General features: G+C 46.2%; 2 non-coding genes across 2 annotated transcripts; both read left to right on the forward strand.

Moving 5' to 3' along the window:
- Positions 1-486: 486 nt before the first annotated feature.
- On the forward strand, positions 487-560 carry trnan-guu (transfer RNA asparagine (anticodon GUU)). Its single transcript has one exon. It is a non-coding gene; the product is annotated as a tRNA-Asn (tRNA).
- Positions 561-7,147: 6,587 nt separating this feature from the next.
- trnae-cuc (transfer RNA glutamic acid (anticodon CUC)) lies at positions 7,148-7,219 on the forward strand. Its single transcript has one exon. It is a non-coding gene; the product is annotated as a tRNA-Glu (tRNA).
- The last annotated feature ends 7,347 nt before the right edge of the window (positions 7,220-14,566 follow it).

Here is a 14,566-nt window from a genome sequence, read left to right on the forward strand (position 1 = left end):
TTGTAATGGGCACGGAGGGTACAGTGGTCGTGTATCATGTTGAGGAGGAAGCTGTTTCCTCTCATTCAACAGAAGTGGACCTATTTACTAGAGTTTTTTTGTGGTGCAGCTGTAGTCTCCCATAGAGCCCTGAGGCTCAGGTTAAAATCCCACTGGTCCAGTGTGTGTAATAACATTACTGCCCAAGCCACGTGCCAATTGGCAGAGGGATAAGAAAATTAGGGAAGTAAACACGTCAACCTGTTCAATGCTATCTCCAATCATTTCACTTCCTGTCCAATTCGTACTACAGGGAGCCCAGCCTCGTTTCACGGAGGTTCTTTTTGAGAAGTTTAATCGGGTATTTTTGCACAAGTCAAGTTAAGAAAGCCGGGATCTCTCGCAAGACTGCGCGGGAGACAACAATTGTAATTCGAGGCGGGGTGTCCGAATTATGAATTCACTAATAGCCTCATCTAAGCGATGGTGCAGCTCTCGCCAGCCTCTGTCTCTGTGGCGCAATTGGTCAGTGCGTTCGGCTGTTAACCGAAAGGTTGGTGGTTCGAGCCCACCCAGGGGCGGTGTGTTCGCTGTTCTTCACTGGCTTCGAAGCTGAGCGCTTTTAATGGGGTCAGGAAAATGTTCCCCAAACGGAAATCCTCTCCACAAAGGGGTTTCTGAATTGAATTAATGTCTAACGGAAGGGACTGCGGATGCTGAGAAGCCGAGACAAAAAGAGAAACTCGGCAGGTTTGACAGTACCTGTCGGAGAAAACAGAATTTTGAAATGTTGTCTCTGATTCTCTTCCCACAGATGTTGCCTGACCTGCTGAGTTCCTCCTGCAATTTCTCGTGTTGTTTTTAACGGAAAGTTCATTTCACCTTTTGGGATGAAACACCTAGACTCGCCATGTGCAGATATTTATTCCTTTCGAATCACTGTGAAGTGATTGGATTCAAACAAACTCTGCGATGATTCACTCTTTCTCAGCTCCACAGGCAGACAGACCTGGGAAGTGAAGTTGTCAGTGTGGTTCTGTATTCGTGGGCCGAGTGGTTCATGCGATGGACTTGAAATCCATTGCGGTTTCCCCACGCAGGTGTGAGCCCTGCCGAGTACAAAATGAGAAATGTCGTCGAAAAGAAAGGGAGCTTGCTCCCCGGCTTCTTCTTTAAGATTCAAATCAGTGGAGGGGGAAAAGTATTTCACTCACATTGGGACTGGTGGGTATCTGCAACCCACTGCCTGTTCGGGTGGAACAAGCAGATACCCGCAGAGCTTCTTTTGAGGCGATGAGCCAAGTGTTTGGAAATGAGATTAGAACAGTGAGGGGCTTGAAATCGTGATCGAAATGAAGCAGGCACCTGAGGACAAGGGTATTTCCTTTGCCAGTGAAAGATACTGCTTCACAAAGTTGGGCCTGTGGAAGGGAATCAGTGACGGTGATTATCTTTGGTTGTTCACCTTGTGAAGGTTCCCATTGTTGCGCATGTCCGTGTTAACGTCAGAACTCTGCAGCATGGTGGCGTCAGGTACGCACAGGGCCGGGGCGCAATGGATGACGCATCTGACTCCACCGACCTGTTTGAAGTGCAGCTCACAGTTTCTTCACACACCCCAATTAATCTTTCTCATTGTCCTGAAGCCGGCATACGGTTTGAATTCCCGATCTGCGGGAATGAGAATCTTTTCACTGTCTCGCGTCAGTAAATGTCCCTGAGAACATCGGAGTCACGTCACAGCGCTGTCAGATGAGGGGAAGCTGAAATAGCCCCACACGCTGCTCACGGGCACACTTTCCTTTCCCCAACTCACCGCCTCAACCACTGCGGCTCCTGGGAGTGGAAAGGAAACAATCACCAAAACCCAGTCTTAGCTTTGTGTATCTTCAGAAAATAAGCAAAGGTTCATCCCTTCGGATTTTCTATCCTGGGATGACAGGGATGGGTTTTGTCACTCTTTTGTAGGACATTGCAAGTGGATGTTTTGCAGAAAAGCACCACAATGCCATCTGATTAATCAGGACCTGGATGTTTTCGGTCTTTGAATGTAAGTGTTGTGCTCCAGAACTTTGTTGTTCACAGTTTATAATACTTATCTTCCCAGTCCCCTGTATCACTTATCGAAAATGTTTAATTTGCATCTTGTAATCCTTTCACTGTCTGCTAATGAGGATAGCGTTTCCGTGTTTTACCTAAATTATCTTGACCTTGCATACCTCAAGCCACAAGCTAATTTCACGAGAATACTTTTCCAGTTCAAAAGCCAACTGTTAATGATGGCTCTGTTTCTTGTCACGTATCCAATTTCAGATCGATGTTGTTAATGTCCCTTTTATTCCTTCAGATCCAGGTTTCGCTCACAGGGCTAGAACAGAACTGTCACCAAATACATTTACCAATCTACGTTCATCCTATCGATTGTATTAGCATCATCAACACTTCTCATCAAAATAACTCGAGAGACTTTCACCACAATTTTCTGTGAACAGTTCCACATTAGCTTTGCTGAATGAACCCCAAATTTCTTGAAGTGGCTCCTTATTTTCGGCCCTGATTATTAATCTCTCTATGCATGGGAATGGATCCTTCCCACCCGTTCTATCACTCATCAATGTGTGTAGTTCAGTTCGATCTCCCATCAGCCTCCTCTGTCCTGATCAAATCCAGGGGAACAGGATACGTTGGGACTATGGCGCGGACAGGAAAAGCCCAATACTCACCTTTCCTGTTTGAACCATTCCATGAGAAATTTTAGACCACAACTTTGGGCGTGTAGTTGTCGCCGAACACTTAAGGTGCTGGCGTAGAGATCCTTTGGGGCTCCCCCGCTCAGGGTGGTAACCTGCTGACTATGCTTTCTTCACTGGCGATTTTAAATGACTTCCTGTTGGCTGCATTATCGCTCAAACTTCACAAAACCCGTCTCGATAAAATCCAGTTTTCTCATGTCTGGGAATTGATTGCCATGCAGGAAAATCGGGTTGTGAACAAACAACGTACCAGCCTCACAACGTCAGCTCTGTTTACCTTTCCACAGATGCTGCTCGACCTGTTGGCTTTCTGCAGTATTCTCTATGTTTATTAGGCACAAGTGCTGCTTTTCATTCAAGAACTTCAATCCCTGTCCTCTGGTAACTGACTCTGGTCAGTGGCAATTGATTCTTCTGATCATTAATCTGCCCATTCCCACCGCTTCTTCTCCCATCATGATCAACAGCTCCAGGAAATCTCCAGTTAACCTTCTTTGCTCCAAAGCGAACATTCCCAACCTTGGGAATGTCTCTCCAAAATGGAAGTTCCTCATCCCTGGAAATGAATCATGGCGTACAATTGGGAAGATGTTTTGGCAAAATATTGTCAGTTACGAAATGGAAAAATGTTCATGAAGCAAAACAGAAATCCCAGTCTCCAGCTTTGTGAACCTTGAGAAACTCTTTGGGAGCGGATTTCGAGGAGAATGAAAGATGAACTGTCCGACTGAGTAGAGACAGTCCAGACACCGTCCCCTTGTTGAAGATTGCGGGAAATTGACTCTGATGTTCTCGGGACATGAACTGATCTGAGACATTGAAAGAATTGTCGTTCCTGCACATCAGGAATTCAAACCCCTTCTCGCCTCCGAGCCAATGAGAGAACTCGGGAACAGGCAAAACACGGAAAGGCTCGAAGGGTGACGGCCCGGAGTAAGAAAGCTAGTTCCTCCTGACATGGATGTGTCTCCAGCCTGTCCCCGGTGTCTCCACAATGAATGTCCCAGGCTTTATTATGGAAAAGTAAAACTGATAGACGACAACTGGAAATCGAGGCCGGGAGGCTGAATTATGAATTCACTAATAGCCTCCCCTAAGCGATGGCGCAGCCCACGTCATCGCCTGTCTCTGTGGCGCAATTGGTCAGCGCGTTCGGCTGTTAATCGAAAAGTTGGTGGATCGAGCCCACCCAGAGGCGATGAGCTTCTGGTTGCCTGTCACTTTAACACGCCACCCTGTTCCCTGGCCCACATCTCTGTCTCAGACATGCAGCAGTGTTCCAACAAAGCTCCGCTCCAGTTGGAAGACCAGCGCCTCATTTTCCGTTTGGAATCCTCCAGTCTTCAAGATCGAGTTCAATATTATTTGGACCCGAACACCCCCATGCCCTTGATCTCTACCACACCCACACGAGGCCGTGTTATCACATCGTCTGCTGTTACACACGACTTATTGTTAGCCAGGAATAGTCTCCATGAACAGTTCGTCACCCTCCGACACAGATCGTTATTCTCTCCTTTGTCCCTCCAATGTTCTCCCTCTGAACTCGTGGCAAAGAGAGCAATGTGGATTAATATCCCTGAGCCAGCTCTTTGTCCCATCTCCAGGAACCAGGTTCTCTCCACTGGCGGATAATTAAACCACTTTGTTGTTGCGTTGACGTGAGGAGATTATATAAATATAAACTTTTCTAAATCCCCACCTTCCGTTGATTGAACTGTGAGTTCACTCTGAATCACAACACGTGTCACAGCGCAATTTGAGGCCCACATTAGCTCTGCTGGTTCTACACAGCAAGTAAATGAGAGTCTCTATTCGTATCATTCTCTTGCCTTCGCCCTGTAAATCTCCACATTGTTACTTTGGACATGACCACCGAATTCCCTTTTTTGTTCTTGAATCTGCCTCCTTGTCACGGTCAGACAGGGACAAGAAAGTGTTCTTCCTAATGTCACTTTTACTTTTTTTTCCAAATGCCTTGAAATCTCTGCCAATTTTTGGGAAATTGAAAGGATTCTCATTCCTGCACATGAGGCTGAATTGATTTAATTTCTAACGTAAAGGACTGCGGATGCTGAGAATCAGAGACACAAAGAGGAGCTGCTGGAGAAACTCAGCCGGTTTGGCAGTACCTGTGGGAGAAAACAGAGTTCTGAAATATTGTCTCTGATTCTCTTTCCACCGATGGTGCCTGACCTGCTGAGTTGCTCCTGCAATTTCTGTTTTTGCTTTTAACTGAAAGTTTATTTCATCTTTCGTGATGAAACAACCAGACTCGCCATGTGCAGATATGTAACCCTTTCGAAACCTGTGAAGTGATTGTATTCAAACAAACCCAGCAATAACTCACTATTTCTCAACTCCACAGACAGAGAGACCTGGGAAATGAAGCTGTCAGTGTGGTTCTTTATTCCTGGGTCGAGTGGTTAATACGATGGATTTGAGATCGATTGCGGTTTCCCCACGCAGGTGTGAACCTTGCCGACTATAGTTGAGAAATGTCGTCAAAAAGAAAGGAAGACTGTTCCCCGGTTTCTTCTTTAAGATTCACATCATTGGAGGGGTTGGAAATCTGCAACCCATTGCCTGTCAGGGTGGAACAAGCAGATACGCACAGAGCTACTTTTGAGGCTATGAGCCAAGTGTTTGGAAATGAGACGAGAACAGTGAGGGGCGTGAAGTCGTGATCGAAATGAAGCAGGCACCTGAGGACGAATGTGTTTTATTTGCCAGTGAAAGATACTGCTTCACCAAGTTGGGACAATGGTAGGGAAGCAGTGACGGTGATTATCTTTGGCTGTTCCTCTTGTGAAGGTTCCCATTGCTGCGCATGTCCGTGTTAACGTCAGAACTCTGCAGCATGGTGGCGTCAGGTACGCACAGTGCCGGGGCGCAATGGATGACGCATCTGACTCCACCTACCTCTTTGAAATGCAGCTCACAGCTTCTTCACACACTCCAATTAATCTTTCTCATTGTCCTGAAGCCGGCATACGGTTTGAATTCCTGATTTGCGGGAATGGGAATCTTTTTACTGTCTCGCGTCAGTAAATGTCCCTGAGAACATCAGAGTCACGTCACAGCGCTGTCAGAGGAGGGGAAGCTGAAATCGCCCCACACGCTGCTCATGGACATATTTCACTTTCTCCAACTCACCTCCCCAACCACTGCAGCTCCTGGGAGTGGAAAGGGAACAAACACCAAAACCCAGTCTCAGCTTTGTAAATCTTCAGGAAATTAGAAATCTGTTCATCCTGTTGGATCTTCCATCCTGGCCTGACAGCGTTGATTTTAAATGGCTGTCCAGTCAGTGCCGATTCGTTTTGGCTGAAAAACATCTTCCTTATCTCATCCCAGCATTTCTTGCCACAGAGAACTGTGCGGCAGAGTTCATGTATATATTTCCTTGTATGGTATTTTGTAAATAACATTCGTTTGCGGGTTGTTTGTATCGGGTATTTCAGGTTCATTAGCCGCTGTTTAAGTGTGTTGGTAGGTTTGTGGGCTACCATGATGCTGAGAGCGTTGAGTTGTCTGGACATCATTTCCCAGATCTCTTTTATGTAAAGTAATGTGGCTAGGGTTTCTGCACACGTTGTGTCTGCTTGTGTCAGTTTGTTGATGTGAAATCGACATACTGGGTTTATTGGGTAGGCAAAAGTGCGGATTGCAGATGCTGGAAACCAGAGTTTAGATCAGAGTGGTGCTGGAAAAGCACAGCAGGTCAGACAGCTTCCGAGGAGCAGGAAAATCGACTTTTCGGTCAAAAGCCCTTCATCAGGAATGGAAGCAGGACGCCTCCAGGGCGGAGAGATAAATTGGGGGGTGGGGGTGTGCTGGGCCGAAGGTAGCAAAGAGTACAATAGGTGAATGGGGGTGGGCATGGAGGTGAAAAGTCAGAGAGGAGGGTGGAGCGGATAGGTGGGAAGGGAGATTGGCAGGTAGGACAGGTCATGAGGATAGCACTGTGCTGGAAGTTTGGAACTGAAGTAAGGTGTGGGGAGGGGAAATGAGGAAATTGGTGAAGTCTACATTAATGTTCTGGGTTTGAATTTATCCGAGGCGGAAGATGGGGCGTTCTTCCTCCAGGCATCGGGTGTGGAGGGAGCGGCGATGGAGGAGGCCCAGGACTTGCATGTCCTCGGCAGAGTGGGAGGGGGTGTTGAAATGTTGGGCCAGAGGGCGATGGGGTTGATTGTTGCGGTTGTCCTGGAAATATCCCCTCAAGTGCCGTGACTGGACTCTGCGAGGAGTCTCCAGCCTCCCCAATGTAGAGGAGACCGCATCGGGAGCAATGGATACAAGAAATGACATTGTTGGATGCACAGGTGAAAGCTTGCTGACGACCGCGGCCCAGGTTCGATTTCCGGGCAGGAAAGTAATTTTTAGGAGAACTGACAAGCGGATTCCGCATCTCCCTGGTGGTCTAGTGGTTAGGATTTGGCGCTCTCACCGCCGCGGCCCGGGTTCGATTCCCGCTCAGGGAAACCATTTTCAGGGGTGCAGGCTACCCATTCTTCTTAAATGCGCTGTGTAATTATTTACAGTCGTTCCTGGGTGCTGCAGTGTGTCGTGGCTCGTTGAAATAGTGTCCTGATTCAGATTTGTTTGTGTGTGGAGGGATGATTGCTTCTGTAGTTAAGTACTTGGTTCGTGTGTGTTGTTTTCCTGTAGAGGCTGTTTTGAATTTACCATTGACTGTTTGCTCTACTGTGACATCTAGAAATGGCACTTTGTTGTTGTTCTCCTCTTTTGTGAATTTTATGTCAGCGAGGATATTGTTGATGGTGTTGTAGGTTTCCTCTAATTTGTTTCATTTTTTGATGACAAAAGTGTCATCACTGTCGTGGACCCAAAGTTTGGGTGGATCGTTGGAAGGGCTGTTTGTTCGAGTCTCTGCATTATTGCTTCTGCGAGGAATCCTGATACTGGTGGTTTCATGGGTATTTCGTTGATTTGTTTGGAGGGCTTGTTACTGAATACGAAGTGGGTGGTAAGACACAGTTCTACGAGGTTGACAGTGCTATCTTTGCTGATGAAGTTGGTGCTGTGTTTGTGTCTCTGGTTCTTCGAGTAGTGTCTCCAGTTTTCTTTGGCCAAGTTGATGTTAATGGATGTGAACAGGGCTGTTATGTCAAAGAACAGCATTATTCCATCCTCTTCTATCTTAGTGTCTTTGGTGTTCAGGAATTCTTGGATGGAGTAAATGGAGTGGCGTGAATCTTCGACTTGGTGTTTTCAGTGGAGGCCTTTGACTAGTCTGCATATTGGTGTTCCAAATGGTGAAGCTTTGGGCCTGAGGGGGGCTCCTGGTTTGAAGAGGAGAACAACAACATAGTACCATTCTTAGATGTCACAGTAGAGCGAACAGTCAATGGGGAACTTCAAACGAGCGTCTACAGAAAAACAACACACACAAACCAAATATTTAACCACAGAAACAATCATCCCAACAACCACAAACGTTGCTGCATCAGGACATTATTTCAACGAGCCACTACACACTGCAGCACAGAGAAACTACGAAGAGCAGAAGAGGAATTCGTATATAGTGTATTTAAGGAGAACGGGTACCCAATAAACCCAGTCCGCCGATTTCTCATTGATGCTTCCAAGCTGACTTTCAAAAATTCGTTTGGCCGTCCATTCTTTCCTGTTTGTTTTTGGCGGGTTTTGAAAGCTTTCGCAATCCTCTGACTGAGTATTGGAGTTGGGAAGTTATGTTGTGGCTGTACAGGACATTGGTTAGACCAGTTTTGGAATATTGTGTGCAATTCTGGTCTCCTATCAGAAGGATACTGTGAAATTTGAAAGGGTTCTGAAGCACCAGTGGGTCCACAGAGGGGAAGAGGCCCTTCTGCTGCCCTGAGTGTGGGAAGGCCTTCAGTGATTCCTCTGCCTGTTGCCGCACCAGTTGGTCCACACCGGGGAAGGCTGTTCTCCGGCCCCAAGTGCGAGATGGCCTTCAGCAGTTCTTCCCACCTGCTGAGACACCAATGGGTCCACACTGAGGAGAGGCCGTTCTTCTGCCCTGAGTGCAGGAAGGGCTTTGCTCTTTCCTCCGACCTGCTGGCCCATTGGTGAGTCCACATGGGGGAGTGGTCGTTCAGTTGCCCTAAGTGCAGGAAGTCCTTCAGCAATTCCTCAGCCCTGCTGAGGCACCAGTCCGTCCACACCGGGGAGAAGCCGTTCTCCTGCCCCGAGTGTGGGAAGGGCTTTATCCGCTCCTCCACACTGCGGAAGCACCAGCTGGTCCACACGGGGGCGGGGGGGAGGGGGGGGGGGGTTGGGGGGAGGCCATTCTGCTGACCTGAGTGCGGGAAGGCCTTCATAAATTCCTCCACCCTGCTGAAACACCTGTGTGTCCTTCAGCAGTGGGAGGCCCTTCAGCTGGCCCGAGTGTGGGAAGAGGTTCATGTTTGCTTGCAACTTGCGGAAGCACCAGCGGGGGCACTGCTGCTCATTGAGCCAGGGACTGCACATTGCCAATGAAATGATCCAAATAAACCTCAGACCGCAAGACCATCGGAGCAGAAGTTAGGCCATTGGGCCCGTCGAGTCTACTCTGCCATTCGTTAGAGACAAAATTAGTGCAGATGAGATTAGCTACAGGAAATAGGCCATTTGTCCCAACAAGTCCACACAAACCCTCCGAAGAGTAACCCATCCACACCCATTTCCCTCTAACTAATGTACCTAACTCTATGGGCAATTAAGCATGACCAATCACCATGACCTACACATCTTTGGTTTATGTAAGAAGACAGGATCGCCCAGAGAAAACACATGCAGACACTGGGAGATTGTGCAAACTCCTCACAGACAGCTATCCAAGGCTGGAATCAAACCTGGGTCCCGTGCGCTGTCAGGCTGCAGTGGTAACCACTGAGCCACTACATATTGCAACCCGAAGTTGCAAGCAGGAGGTTGGGAGAATACAGCCTCAGAATGTGGAGTAGTCAGCGTTTTGGGTATGAACCCTTCTTCAGGACTGAAACGTTAACTTCTCCATGAGAAACGATTTATGGGAATGATGCTGGGGGTTGTAGGGTTTGAGCTCCAGGGAGAGGCTGAATAGGCTGGAGCTGTTTTCCCTGGAGCATCGGAGGCAGAGGAGTGACCTAATAGAGGTTACAAAATCATGAGGGGCATGGACAGGGTAATAGACAAGGTCTTTTCTCAGGGGTGGGGGAGTCCAGAACTAGAGGGCATAGGTTTAGGGTGAGAGGCGAAATATATTAAAGAGACAACGTCTTCATGCAGGTGGTGGTACATATATGAAATGAGCTGCCAGAATATATGGGTCAGGTGCTGTCAAATGGGACTAGATTAATTTAGGATATCAGGTCAGCATGGACAAGTTGGACTGAAGGGTCTGTTTCCATGCTGTACGTGTCTCTGACTACTGGTCCTCATGTAATTTTAAAATAGGGTCCAAGTAACTTTGAATAGTTCAATCTTATTGAGCTCACTTCCTGAAAAGTTTCAAATGAATCATCTGAGCGATACTGTTTAAACATGCTAAGTTGGACAAAGTATCCCATCAAGTTCAACACAAACCCAGAGTTGAAGAAGTCAGAAGTCAGAACACCAAGGGGACCAAACTGATCACAATATTCCAGGTGCAACCTTATCAACGTCCTGTATAACTACAACATAACTTGCCAACATCTATACTCAATTCCCTAACTGATGAAGGCCAGTGTGCTGAAACCTTTCTTCACTGCCTTGTGTACCAATGTAATCAGAGATATAGGACCTACTTTAAACTGATCCACAATCCAGCTTCTGGGAGCCCAGAAGCAGAGTAGTGCTGCGTGAGTGTGCTGGGCACATAACCCAGAGATCGATGGGTAAAAACCATGTGATGCTATTGCCCAATATCTCCGTAAGCTGCTTTCATTTACAATGGTGCTCTGTTCTGTATGTTGCCTTTGCATCTGCTTCCCAAAGCTTCTTCAGTGGAGGAGTGGCAGCTGGAGCCCAGGAGTTCAACGACCCGCCGGAGCTTGAGGAAGGTCCAAGCTCCAAGAAGCGGGGGGTAAGGCTGGAGGCTGGATTTGCTCAAGGCTTGTATTTTTAACTCATTTAAATGGTACCTCCTGTATGGGGCTATGGTTTACATTAAAACCGGAGGATCATATCAGAGTGTTTATATTTAGCAGCAGTAGTTGGTAAAATACACTCCCTGGAGGAGCACCTTCTATGATGCTGCATTTCTTGCTTTATGCCCTTCCCCCATTTCTTATCTCCCAGCTTGGTTTTATGTTTTTTTGGTTAAATTTAATTTCATATTAATCAGACTGGGTATTGACTGTGTGCTATTAATTTGCTTCTTCGAATATTGAAAGTCAAAATTAATGGTGTAATTTCATTTCTGATGTCAGAGTTTGACATTGAATGTGCAGATGTGAATACCAGTAAGTTGTGAAAATACATCAAGAACTTGTGGTTTTTAACAAAAAGAGCAGTTCACTGATATTCATGGCATTGTCTTATTTGGGAGTGATGATTCAAATCTGACCAACAAACCGTTTCATGCAGTCACCCAATTTAGTTAAAATTTTCATTAAGTTAATTAAAGAAAAGAACTCTGGCAGGCTAAGATTTATGCAATCTATTTATAAGATTATGTCCATTGCTTGCAATATGGTCTCATCCACATTGGGGAAACTGGACGCCAACTCGCGGAACGTTTCAGGGAACAGCTCTGGGACACTAAAACTAAACGACCGACGCCCTGTGGCTGAACGCTTTAACTCGCTCTCCCATTCCGCCAAGGACATGCAAGTCCTGGGCTGCCTCCACTGCCAAACTCTTGCTACCCGACGCTTGTAAGAAAAACACCTCACCTTCTGACTTGGGACCCTCCAACCACATGGTATCAATGTAGATTTCATCAGTTTCCTCATTTCCTCTCCCCCACCTTGTCCCAGATCCAACCTTCCAATTCGACACCAACCTCTTGACCTGTCATACCTGTCCACCTTGCTTCTCACCTATTTGCTCCACCCTCATCTCTGACCTATTACCATCAATCCCTACCTCCATCTACCTATTGCATTCCCAGCTGCCATTCATCCAGCCCCACTTCCTTCCCATTTACCTCTCAGCCCCCTTGGGCCACCCTTTATTCCTGATGAAGAGCTTATGCTCTAAACCAAGACTGTTATGAAACAACATTCTCAACAAATAGGAAATAGCTCCCAAGTCAGATTTCATTCCCTCTTCTGTTTCCCAGTTCATTCAGAAATAAGAAATATCTTTTTCTTCCACTAGAAAGTGATCTTCCACTTTGCGCTGTCTGAAGTGTTATGCCACATTATTACTTCAGCCACCTTTTAAGAATCGTTTCAACCTGTTTTTCTAACAATTGTGGAGGTGACCAAAAGCAAACATTTCACTCCTCCTCAATGCCCCATTTCTCCTCCTATGAGCCACTTTGTCATGTTGTCTATGTTACAAGCAGCCGAGTGCACTTGGTTTCTGAATTGAAATTTGGCCATTGAAGTGATCAGAATTAATATATATCGATGGATAGCTGTGTCTGCACTAACTGTAATTATCCACCAATACGATGTCGTTTGTTCCACCAAAACTGGAAACAATGATTTGTGATTATATTGCAGTCGGATGTAGAAAATCATCCCAGCGATCTTCACGTTATTATAGTTTACTGTGGCCATACAGCATTGCGAGGCAGTTTGATGTGACTAAAACTTGGATGGAAAGAATGTAGATTGATGAGAAGTCAAAATGGCAGTGTCTCTGGCCACAATCGATCTGTCTGGCTTGATTATATGAGTGGCGGCTGTTCAAGAGCAACTTCCACTCCATCACTTCAACCAGCAAGAGGAGATAAGTGTGAACACAACATTCCAACTGTGACATATACGCATTGCTTCGATGTTATTGATCAAAATCCTGGAACTCGCTCCTGAACCTTTATTATAGACCACATCATATTTGTGAAGCAATTTAAGAGGCAGCTCACCACCACTCTTTCAAGGACGGTTTGGGAAGACTTGCTGGCAGAGCCAATGATATGCACATGATATTGGAAACAGTCTAATCGTATGGATAGATGATTGGCTAACCAATGATACAGGAGGGATAAGGGGCATGCTCAGGATCGCAACTTACAACTAGCAACGTTCCACAGGGATCAGTGCTGGGGCACAAAATTATTTACTACATGTATATGAATTACTTGGATAAGTAAAGTGAATGTACTATTGCCAAGACTGCAGTAGAGACAGTTGATTAGAATGCAGGTGGTAAGGATGACATGAACTCTTCATCCAAGTTCAGTGAGTAATCGGGAAGGCAAAAGGGAGATTGGCCTTTAAATGGAATATAAAAGTAGGGAGGTTATAGTGAACCTCCGCCTGGAGGTTTTGATTGAAAGTGCAGTGAAGATTCAACCAGCTGACATTGGATCTGAATCACATGTAGATCAGACCAGGTTTGGACAGCAGGAAACCAGATAAGTTTTTACAACAAACCACAACGATTTCATCATTTGACTCTTAATTCCAGATTTATATTGAATTCAGATTCCACCATCTGCCGTGGCAGGTTTTGAACCCAAGTCCCGTGAACATTACCTGGGTGAATGGTCTGGTGACAATAAAGTGGCCATCGCCTCCCCTGAACACATTGGCATATTGTGTTCAGAGGTAACAAAGGAGCAAGAGGTTTCAGCAGCTGCTAAGTTGTTGATATTACACAAGGGAACATCAACACTCTCAGTAATGGCACATACTGAAGCCAGGGCCCTTTATCAGAGGTAAGGGCTCGGGATCCACAAGAAATAGGAACAGCAATACGCCATTCAGCCTCTTGAGCCTGCTCCTCCATTCAGTAGGATCGTGGCTGATCTGGCATTCCCCACATCCACTTTCCTGCCCTTTTCCTGTAACTGTTCATCCCCCGACTGATCACGAATCTATCGATCCTAGTTTAAATGTGTCAAGAAGGATGTCAACAGAGTTACTGGGTTTTGGGGGAGGGGCGGGGGGTGCTCAGGTCGAACTTGGGGACTAAAACAATGGCTTCACACTTCACAATATTTAACTAAGGGAATGTTTATGGTTATCCAATGCTGAAAATTGAGCAGGCATTCAGATGAAATTATTGGTAAATTATGAATGACAGAGGAGTCGGGAGAGAAGTGGTGTTCAGGCACAGTTGGATATCATCAGTATAGATGCCAACACCAGCAGCTACGGTTAAATAAATAAGAACGGAAGACACTGAAAGCAGACCCTCCCAGAGGATACAGCGATATTAGAGAGGGTCAGTACTGTCATTAACTCTGATCAAGGCTGTCCGCAGGTCGACGAGGGAATGTTCATCCCTGTCACCGTTACAAAGGATGTCAAATATGACCTTGCTAAGAACTGTTTCAGGGGTAGAAACCAGACTCGAGGGCTTTCAACACAGAATTCTGGAAAAGCTGGGAATGGCTTATTCAACAATGTTGCATCCAAACCAACACTTCCATTGGTGCGATAATTATAGAAGTGTTTTGGTTTTTATTTAGATGATTCTCAGCAATACTGAGTAAGAAGCAACAAAATTAACACAAGAAATATTGCAATTGCTACAATATGCCTGCTCCCAATAGGAGGCCACCTGGTGTTCACTTAACTGTCTGCAAGGCGCAATATTGGAAAGGAATTATCCAGTTCATAGCTATAAGAGGGGAGACACAGACTGCTTGATACAAAGGGCGGGAGTCGGCCACTCGGCCCTACGAGCCTGCTGCAACATTCAATAAGATCATGGCTGATCTGAATACAACCTCAGCTCTACATTCCTCCACATCCCCG

This window comes from Chiloscyllium plagiosum, unplaced genomic scaffold, assembly GCF_037043375.1.
Source record: "Chiloscyllium plagiosum isolate Xiang-an unplaced genomic scaffold, Cpla_swu_hap1 HiC_scaffold_27, whole genome shotgun sequence".
NCBI classification, from domain to species: Eukaryota; Metazoa; Chordata; class Chondrichthyes; order Orectolobiformes; family Hemiscylliidae; genus Chiloscyllium; species Chiloscyllium plagiosum.